Source organism: Diorhabda sublineata, chromosome 9, assembly GCF_026230105.1.
Source record: "Diorhabda sublineata isolate icDioSubl1.1 chromosome 9, icDioSubl1.1, whole genome shotgun sequence".
Lineage (NCBI taxonomy): Eukaryota > Metazoa > Arthropoda > Insecta > Coleoptera > Chrysomelidae > Diorhabda > Diorhabda sublineata.
This window is the reverse complement of record NC_079482.1, coordinates 24880420-24891066: the sequence shown is the minus strand read 5'-3', so window position 1 is coordinate 24891066 and position 10647 is coordinate 24880420. Positions and strand designations below refer to the sequence as shown.

The window sequence follows — 10647 nt, the reverse complement described above, 5'->3', positions numbered from 1 at the left end:
TTCCATTCGTGTGATTTGTACGCATCCACCGCTTCTTCAGGTGTAGAAAAAACGTTGACCTCGCAATTCATTTTTGATCATCGTGTGTCAAACAAGAACTGTAAGGCGGATGACCAATCACTTCGATGATTTGACTGTTCAAAAACGTTTTTATTTCAGATGATGTTGCATTGTCGTAGTGCAGAATGATTCGTCTTCTGTGGTCAATTTTTCTGGTAAAAAATGCTGGTGTACCATTGAGAATTGACCATTCTACGATGATCTAACGGAACTGTTGCAATATGTCTTGTTATTCCGAAAATACAGGCAAAAACAAAAACGTTTTTGAACAAAACATCGAATTGATTGATTACCCGCCGTTCAAATCACATTTTTTGAAGGTATTTGGTAAAAATGCTTCGATAAATGGTTCAATCGGATGCAAAGTGTATTGATATTAATTAATTTTTCACGTGAAAAATTAGCAGATTAACAATCCTTAATCCTGAAATCAATTGTATTTGTATGTATATGTATAATACGCAAAAGTATTTTGCGTGTATTCAAATGAATAATAAACAAGCTTTGTCGAACATCTCTGCTGACAACAGACGAATAGGTCAAGATTAAGGAGCTCGAACTAACCCCGCAATACAATAAACGACATGCCATTGGAACGGCAGAGAGATAAAAGCTTTAGAATGCAAAACAACCGCGAAGACATAAAAAATCCTCCCAGAACGCTAGTAAAATCGAACGAATCGACTGTTTGCAGCAACGATTTAGCACTTAGTTGTGTTCTGGTTGGAATATTTCGCTTTTATGAGGGTAATTTTTATCTGTAACGCACTCAGAATCGAACAAAATGAGAGATAAGTCTGATTGAATGTTATCGAATACTTTCACATCGTCGTCTTGACCATATCGTAGATCAAAACTGGGAAACTCGATGGAAAGAAATGTTCTATCGGTTATTATTGTTTTCACAGAATTTGATTATTCTCAGAAATGGTCTATAATAACATTTATCGACCGCCATAACCTTTAGATATAGCAAAATAAAACCAGTTGTTAATCGACTTCATCATTCTATGTCGTACATTAGAAAGGTTTATAAATTTATATATCTAAAACCTGTTCTTCGGAACAGGAGTAGAAGTGTACAGGCCCAGAATCAAACATTCTGAAAGCCTGTGCAGAGCGCTAAGCATTTTTCAAGCAGAAATCTTTTCAATTTGGTTCAATTTAGAGAGATCATCATCCTGTCCGATAGTCAAGCAGCCCTTCCTGGAACCCGAAACCTTCTGTGGTTTCAGCTACAGAACAATGGAAAAAGCACTAGAAAAGAAAATTAATTTTGCGTTTCCATAAAATTGGTTAGGTTAGGTTTAGTAGCAGTTTTCTTTTTCACATCCAAAAAGTGCATGCCATGGTAGTAAAGGATTATCCAACAAGATTGGCTTCGAGATAAACAACAACATACAATTCAATCAAAGAATCCATACAGATTTTGTCTTAATTTGTGGGCAGGAATGGTCAGCGATACTTAAAATTTCTCCAAAATTATTCTCAATCTACGTTTCGCAGAGAAATGTGGTTCATGCACGATGGAATCCCTCTTCACTTTCGAAATAATATAGAAAATCATTTTTCCTAATAGGTGGATTAGTCTTGGAAGTCCATTTGGTTAGCCATCACGTTCCCCTGAATCAAATACAATGGATTCGTTTTTTGGTGATATTTTGAAAGCTTATTATTTGCAACACCGGAAAACTTAAGGAACGAAATTATAGATGGAATTAACTTCCATTGTGATGCTGTGAGGCAGACAGTATGTAGCTCAATTAGAAATGTTTGATTGTGTTTTAACACTTTCTGTATTTTCGAAAAATGATCACGATTTATGATAATTTCCTTCAAAATGTCTCTTTATGGCGGTTTCTTTGACTTAATTGAACATTTGGACATGAGAAAGCTGGGCGCAAGATGGGTGGAAACGTGGGTTCATCAGTTCACACCCAAAACAGAAAGAACAATAAAAAAATGGACTGCAACAGGCTCCAAAGAAACCAAAGACCGTTCCATCAATAGACAAAGTCATAGTAACTTATTTATCACGAAAAACTGCCGTATTTGGCTGAGAAGCAAGTTGTTTCATCAAGACAATGCACCAGCTCACACATCCGTTATTACAATGGCCAAAATTAACGAATTAAAGTTTTAATTGCTACCTCATGCACCATATTCGCCAGATATAACCCCCTCGGATCATTTTCTGTTATTAGAATCCAAAAATAGCTCCGTGGTCAAAGGTCAAAGAGGTGATGTCAGCAGTTGATGGTTATTTCGAGAAGCTTGACGATTTTTATTGTAAAAAGTGTGTCGAACTTATTGAAAAGTGTATGGAACTAAAAAGAGATTGTTGGGCTAGGTGCTTGTGGCTCCATCCTCGTACATCAGTATCTTCTACGTCGTTGGACGAAAAATGAATAGTCAAAAAAAAGCAAGACACTTAAATTGAGACATTTCATTGATATAGAGATGTATATCAATAAAGGAAACCATCATTAGATAAAACGATGTATTGACATTGTCACAAGAAATATTATAAATTTCGTGAAACCAAAAATAATAATGAAAAACAATTTTCCATATGAATATTCCGTATTTTCGAGTCTAACAGCTTCACATTGAAGTTATAACATGAATATTTAATATTCCTGTACAATAGATATGCAAAACTGAATCTTTCGACTACATTATTGTATCTCAAAGGCCGTATTGAATATGCAACCAAACTAGAGAGTCCGGATCAAGTGTTCCATGTATCATCTCGCTGAAAAGTGTTTTCGGTTAGATGATATTTTATATTCAGGAAGTCGGTTCACCGTGTAAAACGTGTTTAAAATATCAAACCGAAACTACCGCATAGTATGACGGATAACCTGACATTATATTGGGAAATTGCATTCCAGGTGTACATCCACTCGATGTGTGATATTTAGAGAAAGGTTCGATGTCGAATGATCCATTGGAATTAGAAATATACAGCAAACTTAGAGAATAAAACAATAAATTCGAATACCACTGGTGGTATTATTCTTTACAGGAGGTACAGAAAAAACTTTCTCTCATTCTGAGAGAGATTGATAAACCCTCATGAACAACTTTCCTACAACTTTAACAAATAGTTAAGTGAAAGTGGAATTTGAGGAGTGATTTTTCTGATCTCATGAAAGAGGAATCAAAAATGGCATGTCTTTTCTAGAAAACAGTAAAAAACAAATGAAGTGGCAAACATATAAAGCCAAAAAAAAAGAAAGAACATGATTTAGAGCTCTTTTTTGAGAAATGAAGTCGTTTCAACGCTAAAAGATGCTTCAAAGATCAATCCAAGTTCACTGGAGGTCGAATAACTCCAGGTATAGGCTGAATAACTTTGGTAAACTATACAAAAGACTTATATTGAGCAGACAAGAAAAAAAGTTGATATTAGATAACCAATATGGATACTGGATATATACGTCAACGAAAACGCTAATGGAAAAGATCAAAGAAAGAATAAAAACGAGGTGGTGCTTGTTGGTAGCACTGAAATTAGGAAAACCACACTTTAGACTGTCTGACGGAGCGGGTAAACCCATACCAAGTGAAGTGTAACTATTTTAATAATAGGAGAATCAGATCCAGGATAATTCGACAAGTATGCACCATGGGAATACCGCAGGAATCGATCTTGGAGCTGGTGCTATGGATCACTATGTACGACGCAATATAAAAATAAATTATGAGACAAAAGTCATCACAAGTGAAATTCCTTGTAGGAGGTAATGAACCTGAGAACACAGAGCAAAGAAAACTGCAATACTTGCCACTAGCTGAAAAGTATGGAGCTGGAGGTAGCTGCTACAAAGAACTCACCATAATAAAGGTACAGTAGATAGCTACTGAACCGGATTTTGATATATTTGGGTTCTTCAACGGCTCCTACTGATTGGGATTTGATCCCTCTTTTCAATCGATGAGTTATAATATCACGTTAACTACGAATATAAGTTATAAATTTGAGGTTAAGAAATGATTTCCATTAATTTTCCTGCTTTTGTTGGCATTTGCTTGTTTTCGGAAATCGATAAATCTCTGCTTCATTAGTGATTAATTCTTTCTCGCAACATCTCTGAAACCCAAGATTAAAGCTATTCTATAAATAAATCGTTACAGGGATTAATAACCTGTCATTGGAAAATTTTGCTTCGATCTTTTAAAATACGTTTGTATTTAATGTTACGATTGCAATTTGCATTGAGGGTGTGCGTTGTTTTGAATCCGAAGATTACTAATATATTGTGCTGTAATATATATTGTCCAAATTCCTATAAATCATAAAAATTCCCCGAAGGGTTTTGAATAAAACAAGTTTATAGATTATAAAAAATTTATTACTTAAATGGTTGTACACTTAACTTCGAAATATATCGTAACTGTAGACAAGAATTCTCCCAATGTCATCATAAAAAAAAATTGCAGTCAATAAATTTCCTTCTTGTTTGACAATTTCTTAGACTCAACTTTTTTCCAAGTTCAGCTAAGTAAGCGAGGTTTATCAGATGCTTCTAAATCAAATTCTGGCTAAAAATATGATAGAAATCATCATCAAAGTTTTTACAATCAGAAATAGCCAATTTCCTTTCAATTAGAAGATGTTGTGGCGGTTTTTGAACCAGAAGGCGATTAAAAAAATTGTGAGTTTAATTGTAGGCCATGACGAATCAAAAACGTGTACTTCGAGTCGATTAACAAACACGTACCGCTAAAAACGACAAGATAAAATATAACAAACCTTATATCTACAAGGTTTTACTGATGGATGGAGCTATTAGAAATACAGAAAACATGAAAAATGACAATAAGAAAAAATCAACGACAACCTTGTGGTTAACGTTATAACAAACAAATGCGACGTTGAAAGTTTCGAAGGTGGATTGATTCTTGGTGGAAAATATCCACAGGTTTGAGCTATTCATAGAGTAGTAACTACGAATAATAAGACGTTAGATGAATAACTAACTAAAGAAAGACGACTTGAAAATGTAAATTTAGATACATACTATTAAAAAAGAAATAATGTTAGATTAGATATATTCTGTGAAAAAATTGTTTTGGCTACATCATTGAACGGACGTCGTTTATATAAATAAATAGGAGAGAAACATTTAAAAATAATGATCATGAGTACAATCGAGAGAATTGTTCGATATTCCCGTTGTGTTTCGTATATTCTTTTCCACTCATCTCGCTAAGAACAAGAATTGGACTTTTCTTCTTCCAACTAACATGTATTTCGTTTCTATCTTTTCCATTCCAAGAAAAAAAACTACACAATCTGACTCCATAAATCAGTCCCTAGTCTGCGGTATATGTGTAAACCGTTTCTGTTCGCATTCTCAAGGGAAAATTTACGTTAAGCGAAAGCGGGCAATAGAAAAAAGACATGGCGAATTGACTGGGGACTAGAGGGCGGGAACGTGATCGGACGTAATCCAGCCAAATAGAGTGAACTATGAACTCAATACTCTATATTATTCTTACAATTCCACCTCATTACCGAAAAATTCCAATTAGTTTTAGCAGTGAAAGTTTTGGGTATACCTTAGAGACGATAAGATAAAAATTACTTGTGAATAAGTCTAGTTTATGTACAAGGGTTGAAATATGGCAAACATTATGAAGTTTGACAAATAGCTTACAGATATTTGGACACACTACATCTCTTTTTGAGTCTCGGTTAGTCTCAATACTTCGTGAAGATTCTTGTCGACGTTCGACGAAGTTTTTTCATGTTTTAAACACACAGCAATAGCTCCAAACATTTATTTATGATGAGTTAAAATTGTAGTCCAAAATTACGTACTCAGAACGTATTTTCATATTTTTCGTACGATAATATTCTATAGTTTTCGACGTGGATTAGACCAACAATGACGAGCCTGGTTTTCCAATCGTGATCGCACTTCGTTACGGGATGAATTTGGAGGAGTTCGTCCAAAATCGGCTGTTGATAACAGAAAACATCATTGATATTCATCGTTCTTAAAAAGCTTCTGTCGATTAGTACAAAGAAATTCAATAGCGGTGTTTTTAAAATCGTGACTGCCGATGAATCATGGATCTACACATAGAGATTCAAAACTAAACAAAAATCGACTGTATGGATCTTTAAAGAGAAGCCAAGTCCAACGAAAGTTGTTCAGCACTTCTAAGTAGATGGTCACCAGCATTTGTCGGTCAGAAATCAGGGAAACCAATCGCAGAAGACGAATTATTCTCCATCACGACATTGCGAGTCCGAACGAAAATGTTTTTGAGCAGTCAAATCGTCAAATTGATGGGTTATCCGCTGTCCATATCTTGTTTCACACTCAATAATTTTTTATTCCCGTGGATCAAAAATTAATCACGAGGTCAAGGTTTCTTTATATCTGAAGAAGCCGTTGATGCGTCCAAATCATATGCTTTTGAGGCTACTCAATCGGAAACGACAATTATAAATATTTGTTTTTATTTTTTAATTTCTTATACCTTTTGATATATTAATTCATCTCAATGTTATTGATTTTAGGTCTTTAGGTCTAGTTTTTTTTTATAATTTTTGTAAAATTTTATCTTCCGAAAATTACGATGCCTTAAGATTTGTTGTTATATGTCTTTCCTAAAACCTAGGCAGCAAACCTCGTATTTATAATTAAGAAAAAAATAGGTGTCCCAATAATTATGTACTATTATCGAATTAAAAGAATATGAACTTCCTAATTGATGGACTTTAATATAAATTTTCATCCTCTTTTTGAACCAAAAACAAAAAATCCTTTCTTAGTGAGAATTTACGTTATAGAAGCAAATTTTTTCCATTATTATAGTTTGATTTGTTTCTATTGTACAATTATGAATCAATCAATGAGAACTCGTTATTTTTTTATACAGTGTGCAGCAAATATCGGTTAATACTACGACAACTAAACACGGGTGTATCAAATAAACTATAGCATGTCTAAAATTAGTTTTTTAAGAGTTTACGACACAGCTTTCTGGCAAATGGACAGATTTTTTAAAAACGAGTTGTATAGACGGAAATAACCGACCCGCTAAATTGCCAAATCTCACGACGTGTGACTTCGTCCTATGCACAGGGCCAGATTAAGATTTATAAGACCCGGGGCTAAAATAATAACGGATTTATGGTATTAACGCATCAAAAAATACAGAATGTCCTCTTGGACCTGGGGTTCGAAGTTATAGCCCTCCCCCAAGCCCCTTGCTTAATCGGGGATTAATTTGGACTACTTAAATATAAATGTTTGGTCATCCCAATATTTAAAAGAGTTATAATAAACGATACTCAAAATTGTTCAAGGTAGTTCACACTTTTTTTTATAATAAAACAAGTTTCTGTATGTATTCCGTAATGGTTTGTTTTCATTTATATTTAATTCTGATTTTACCGCGTTCTGTATTTAAAAGAGATTCGTTTTCAAATGAAATTTTCAAACATTTATCAATATGTTTATGAGTAATATTAATTATAAATTATACATGCGGATTTCTGCTAATGATTGCGGGTATTTAATATCTACATATCGCAAAAATATTTGAATAAAATCAGTGATGGATTTTCATCTATATAAATAGAACTTGAACAACATTTTCTGGATTCTATCACTATTGATTAATTCACTTTATATTTTTATCCACAATAAATAAAACTGATTATATTCAGTAATTCCCTGAAAACTTGAATAAGAATTAGTTATTTTTATTCTTGGTTAAGTCGTTCTATTTTTTAATATCCACCACTCACTCGTACTTCAATATAGAAAATTGAGAAACATGGGAGAATCTTCAATAAAGGGATGAATATGATGTTTACTACTTAATTTCCAATAATTTCTAAGAGGGCAAGTAAAAACGCGACGTCGACCACAACCCAGGAACGGATTATTTCGCAGCTTTAGGGAAAAAATATGAAAATGGCAACGGGAGACAGGTGGAGCTTATTTTCAAAATTTCAGGTCCACTACTTGGAAGCGTATTTGAAAATATGGAAATAATAAAGCAAAAATTTCGATTCTAATAAATCTGATTCGATAATCCAGAGGAATAGAATAGGAAAAAGATAACCCATTACACTTTAGGTAGTTCATTTAATGTTTATGTCGAAATTTAAGTCAACAAATTACGAAAATTCAATTTTTTCCTACTATTTCCCACGACTATTCATTTCATTGAATTTAAAAACCACTAGGAAAAGAAAACCTCGATTTCTTCATACCCATTCGAAAGTAAATGAAGTGCGGTTCAATCACGATGCAATAGCTTGTGAATTGCGATGCTTTAAAAAGACTGAAGCCTCCTTGATGAAGCTTTAGAATAAATGAGCTTTGATAAAATAGCTTAAGGTGGCTTCGACATGAAGAGCACCGATCGTGACAAGACTTATCAATGGCCTCATTGTGTTTTCACTTCCTTTTTGTTTCATAGTGGCCTTATACGTTTTCTTTGTATATCACGTATCGTCACATTGGATATAGTTGTTCGAGATCAATCTACTGGCAACATATTTGACTTTATCTGACAATATTTTCTTTAATAATAAAGAAATAATGAAGTGGAAAATATGTTCCTGAAGACCACACTCTATTTGATATGTACTGAACGATGAAAAAAATCATATTGGGAACATATAAGAACAAAAATGGAAACGAAATTCTTATAATAATTATAAGAACTATTACTTTTTAATAATTAGAAAAGAAAAGCTTGAGTATAAGTAAATTTCATCCTACCAATGTACTTTGCATTCTAGAGTTTTACATAGTTCATTTTTTTTAACTATTTTTTCACTTCTATCATTTGTTTAATACTGATTACTTTCGATTTTATAACGGTGTCATCCGTCCCTTCTGTATTACAATTCGAGCCTCAATATCCATACCTAAAATGAATCTGCAGACTTGGTATCAGTGACTGGTGTTGTAGCTAAGCAGAAATCACGTATTAGAAGCACCAATTTGACGAACTGTTGAAAAATTTGCAAGAATTATTATAATATTGTTACTGGAGAGTAACCAGGATCTTATGATAAGGAAGATGTCCCCAGGAACTTTGCTACTGGATGGTAACCAGGATCTTATGACGGGGAAGACGGCCAAAGGAAATTTGTTACTAGATGGTAACCAGGATCTTTTGATTGGGAAGAAGGCCACAGGAAATTTGTTACTAGATGGTAACCAGGATCTTATGATGGGGAAGACGGCCAAAGGAAATTTGTTACTGGAGAGTAACCAGGATCTTATGATAAGGAAGATGTCCCCAGGAACTTTGTTACTAGATGGTAACCAGGATCTTTTGATTGGGAAGAAGGCCACAGGAAATTTGTTACTGGATGGTAACCAGGATCTTATGATGGGGAAGACGGCCAAAGGAAATTTGTTACTGGAGAGTAACCAGGATCTTATGATAAGGAAGATGTCCCCAGGAACTTTGTTACTAGATGGTAACTAGGATCTTATGATGGAGAAGACGGCCACAGGAACTCCGTAATTGAATATTCGAGTTTGGGGTCGTTTGGTTGGTTTTGTCGAGTACTTTGTTACTAGATGGCAATTAGGGTTTAATCATGGGTAAAATCACCATAGAAACTACGTAATTGAATAAACGAAGCATCCTCATGGAGTTTGGGTTCATTTGATTCGTCTTGACGAGGGAATATGCAACAAATTTTGGGAAAAAAGTTCGTTTCGTTTGATATGAATGTCATGATGTTGTATAAACATTTCATATCGCTAAAGTTTCGCCAGGTACCAGCGCGAACCCTGTTGTACTGAAACCGACGTTTAAAGAAGGCGAAATTGAAAGGACAGGAGAAGATTGCTGATGAAGACAACGATTCTTATGGTATCATTAAGAATATTAGTTTATTTTCAACGTTTTAGCGTTTTTTATCAGCAAATAATGGAAATATGTTTCTAAGATAAGTTTCAATGTCGTCCTTCTCATATATTTTGACTGGAACTACCTGGACGAATTGGATATGGAAGAAATTTATTGAAAAAACTTATGAATTTGATTATTTTCAACGGTTCGTTTTGTACGCGTTTAAAAATTAGCAGTAGAAAATAAATAACCTTTGTTCTACCAGAATTTAATTGGTTTAATCGATGCATGCAGTTTTGAAGTTGAAATAGCCGTTATCAAAACCAACAATTTTTTTTCTATTTGATCTCTCTATCCAATTATTCGTAATAATTCTGTCAATTTTAATTATAGGACATTTTTAATTGACGCCAATGCAATCATTTTCAAACGCATTCACAATTCATTGATTACAGTTACAAGCTATACAATTATTTTAGAGAATATTCGAAATGTTGAGATGTCGTCACAAACAATGCCATAAATTCAGTTGTAATTGTTTACTGGTGACAGTACTGGACAAATTGTTAGGGCTGTGACATATGTACAGGGGCGTTACTTCAAAATGGCCACTAGATATTTGCTTTCGATTGAAAATTATATGGAAATTGATGGAAAATTATCAACCTAAATATCATACAAAAAAATTATTGGTATCGATTGGTATCGACATCCAAAATTGTCCTTTGTTCTAAATTA

At 33.8% G+C, this 10647-nt stretch overlaps 1 protein-coding gene across 2 annotated transcripts in view; it reads right to left on the bottom strand.

Moving 5' to 3' along the window:
• The window catches only part of LOC130449031 (neuroligin-4, X-linked-like), a 249920-nt gene that overhangs the window by 137698 nt on the left and 101575 nt on the right, over positions 1-10647 (bottom strand). The gene's annotated exons all lie outside the window — the stretch shown is intronic.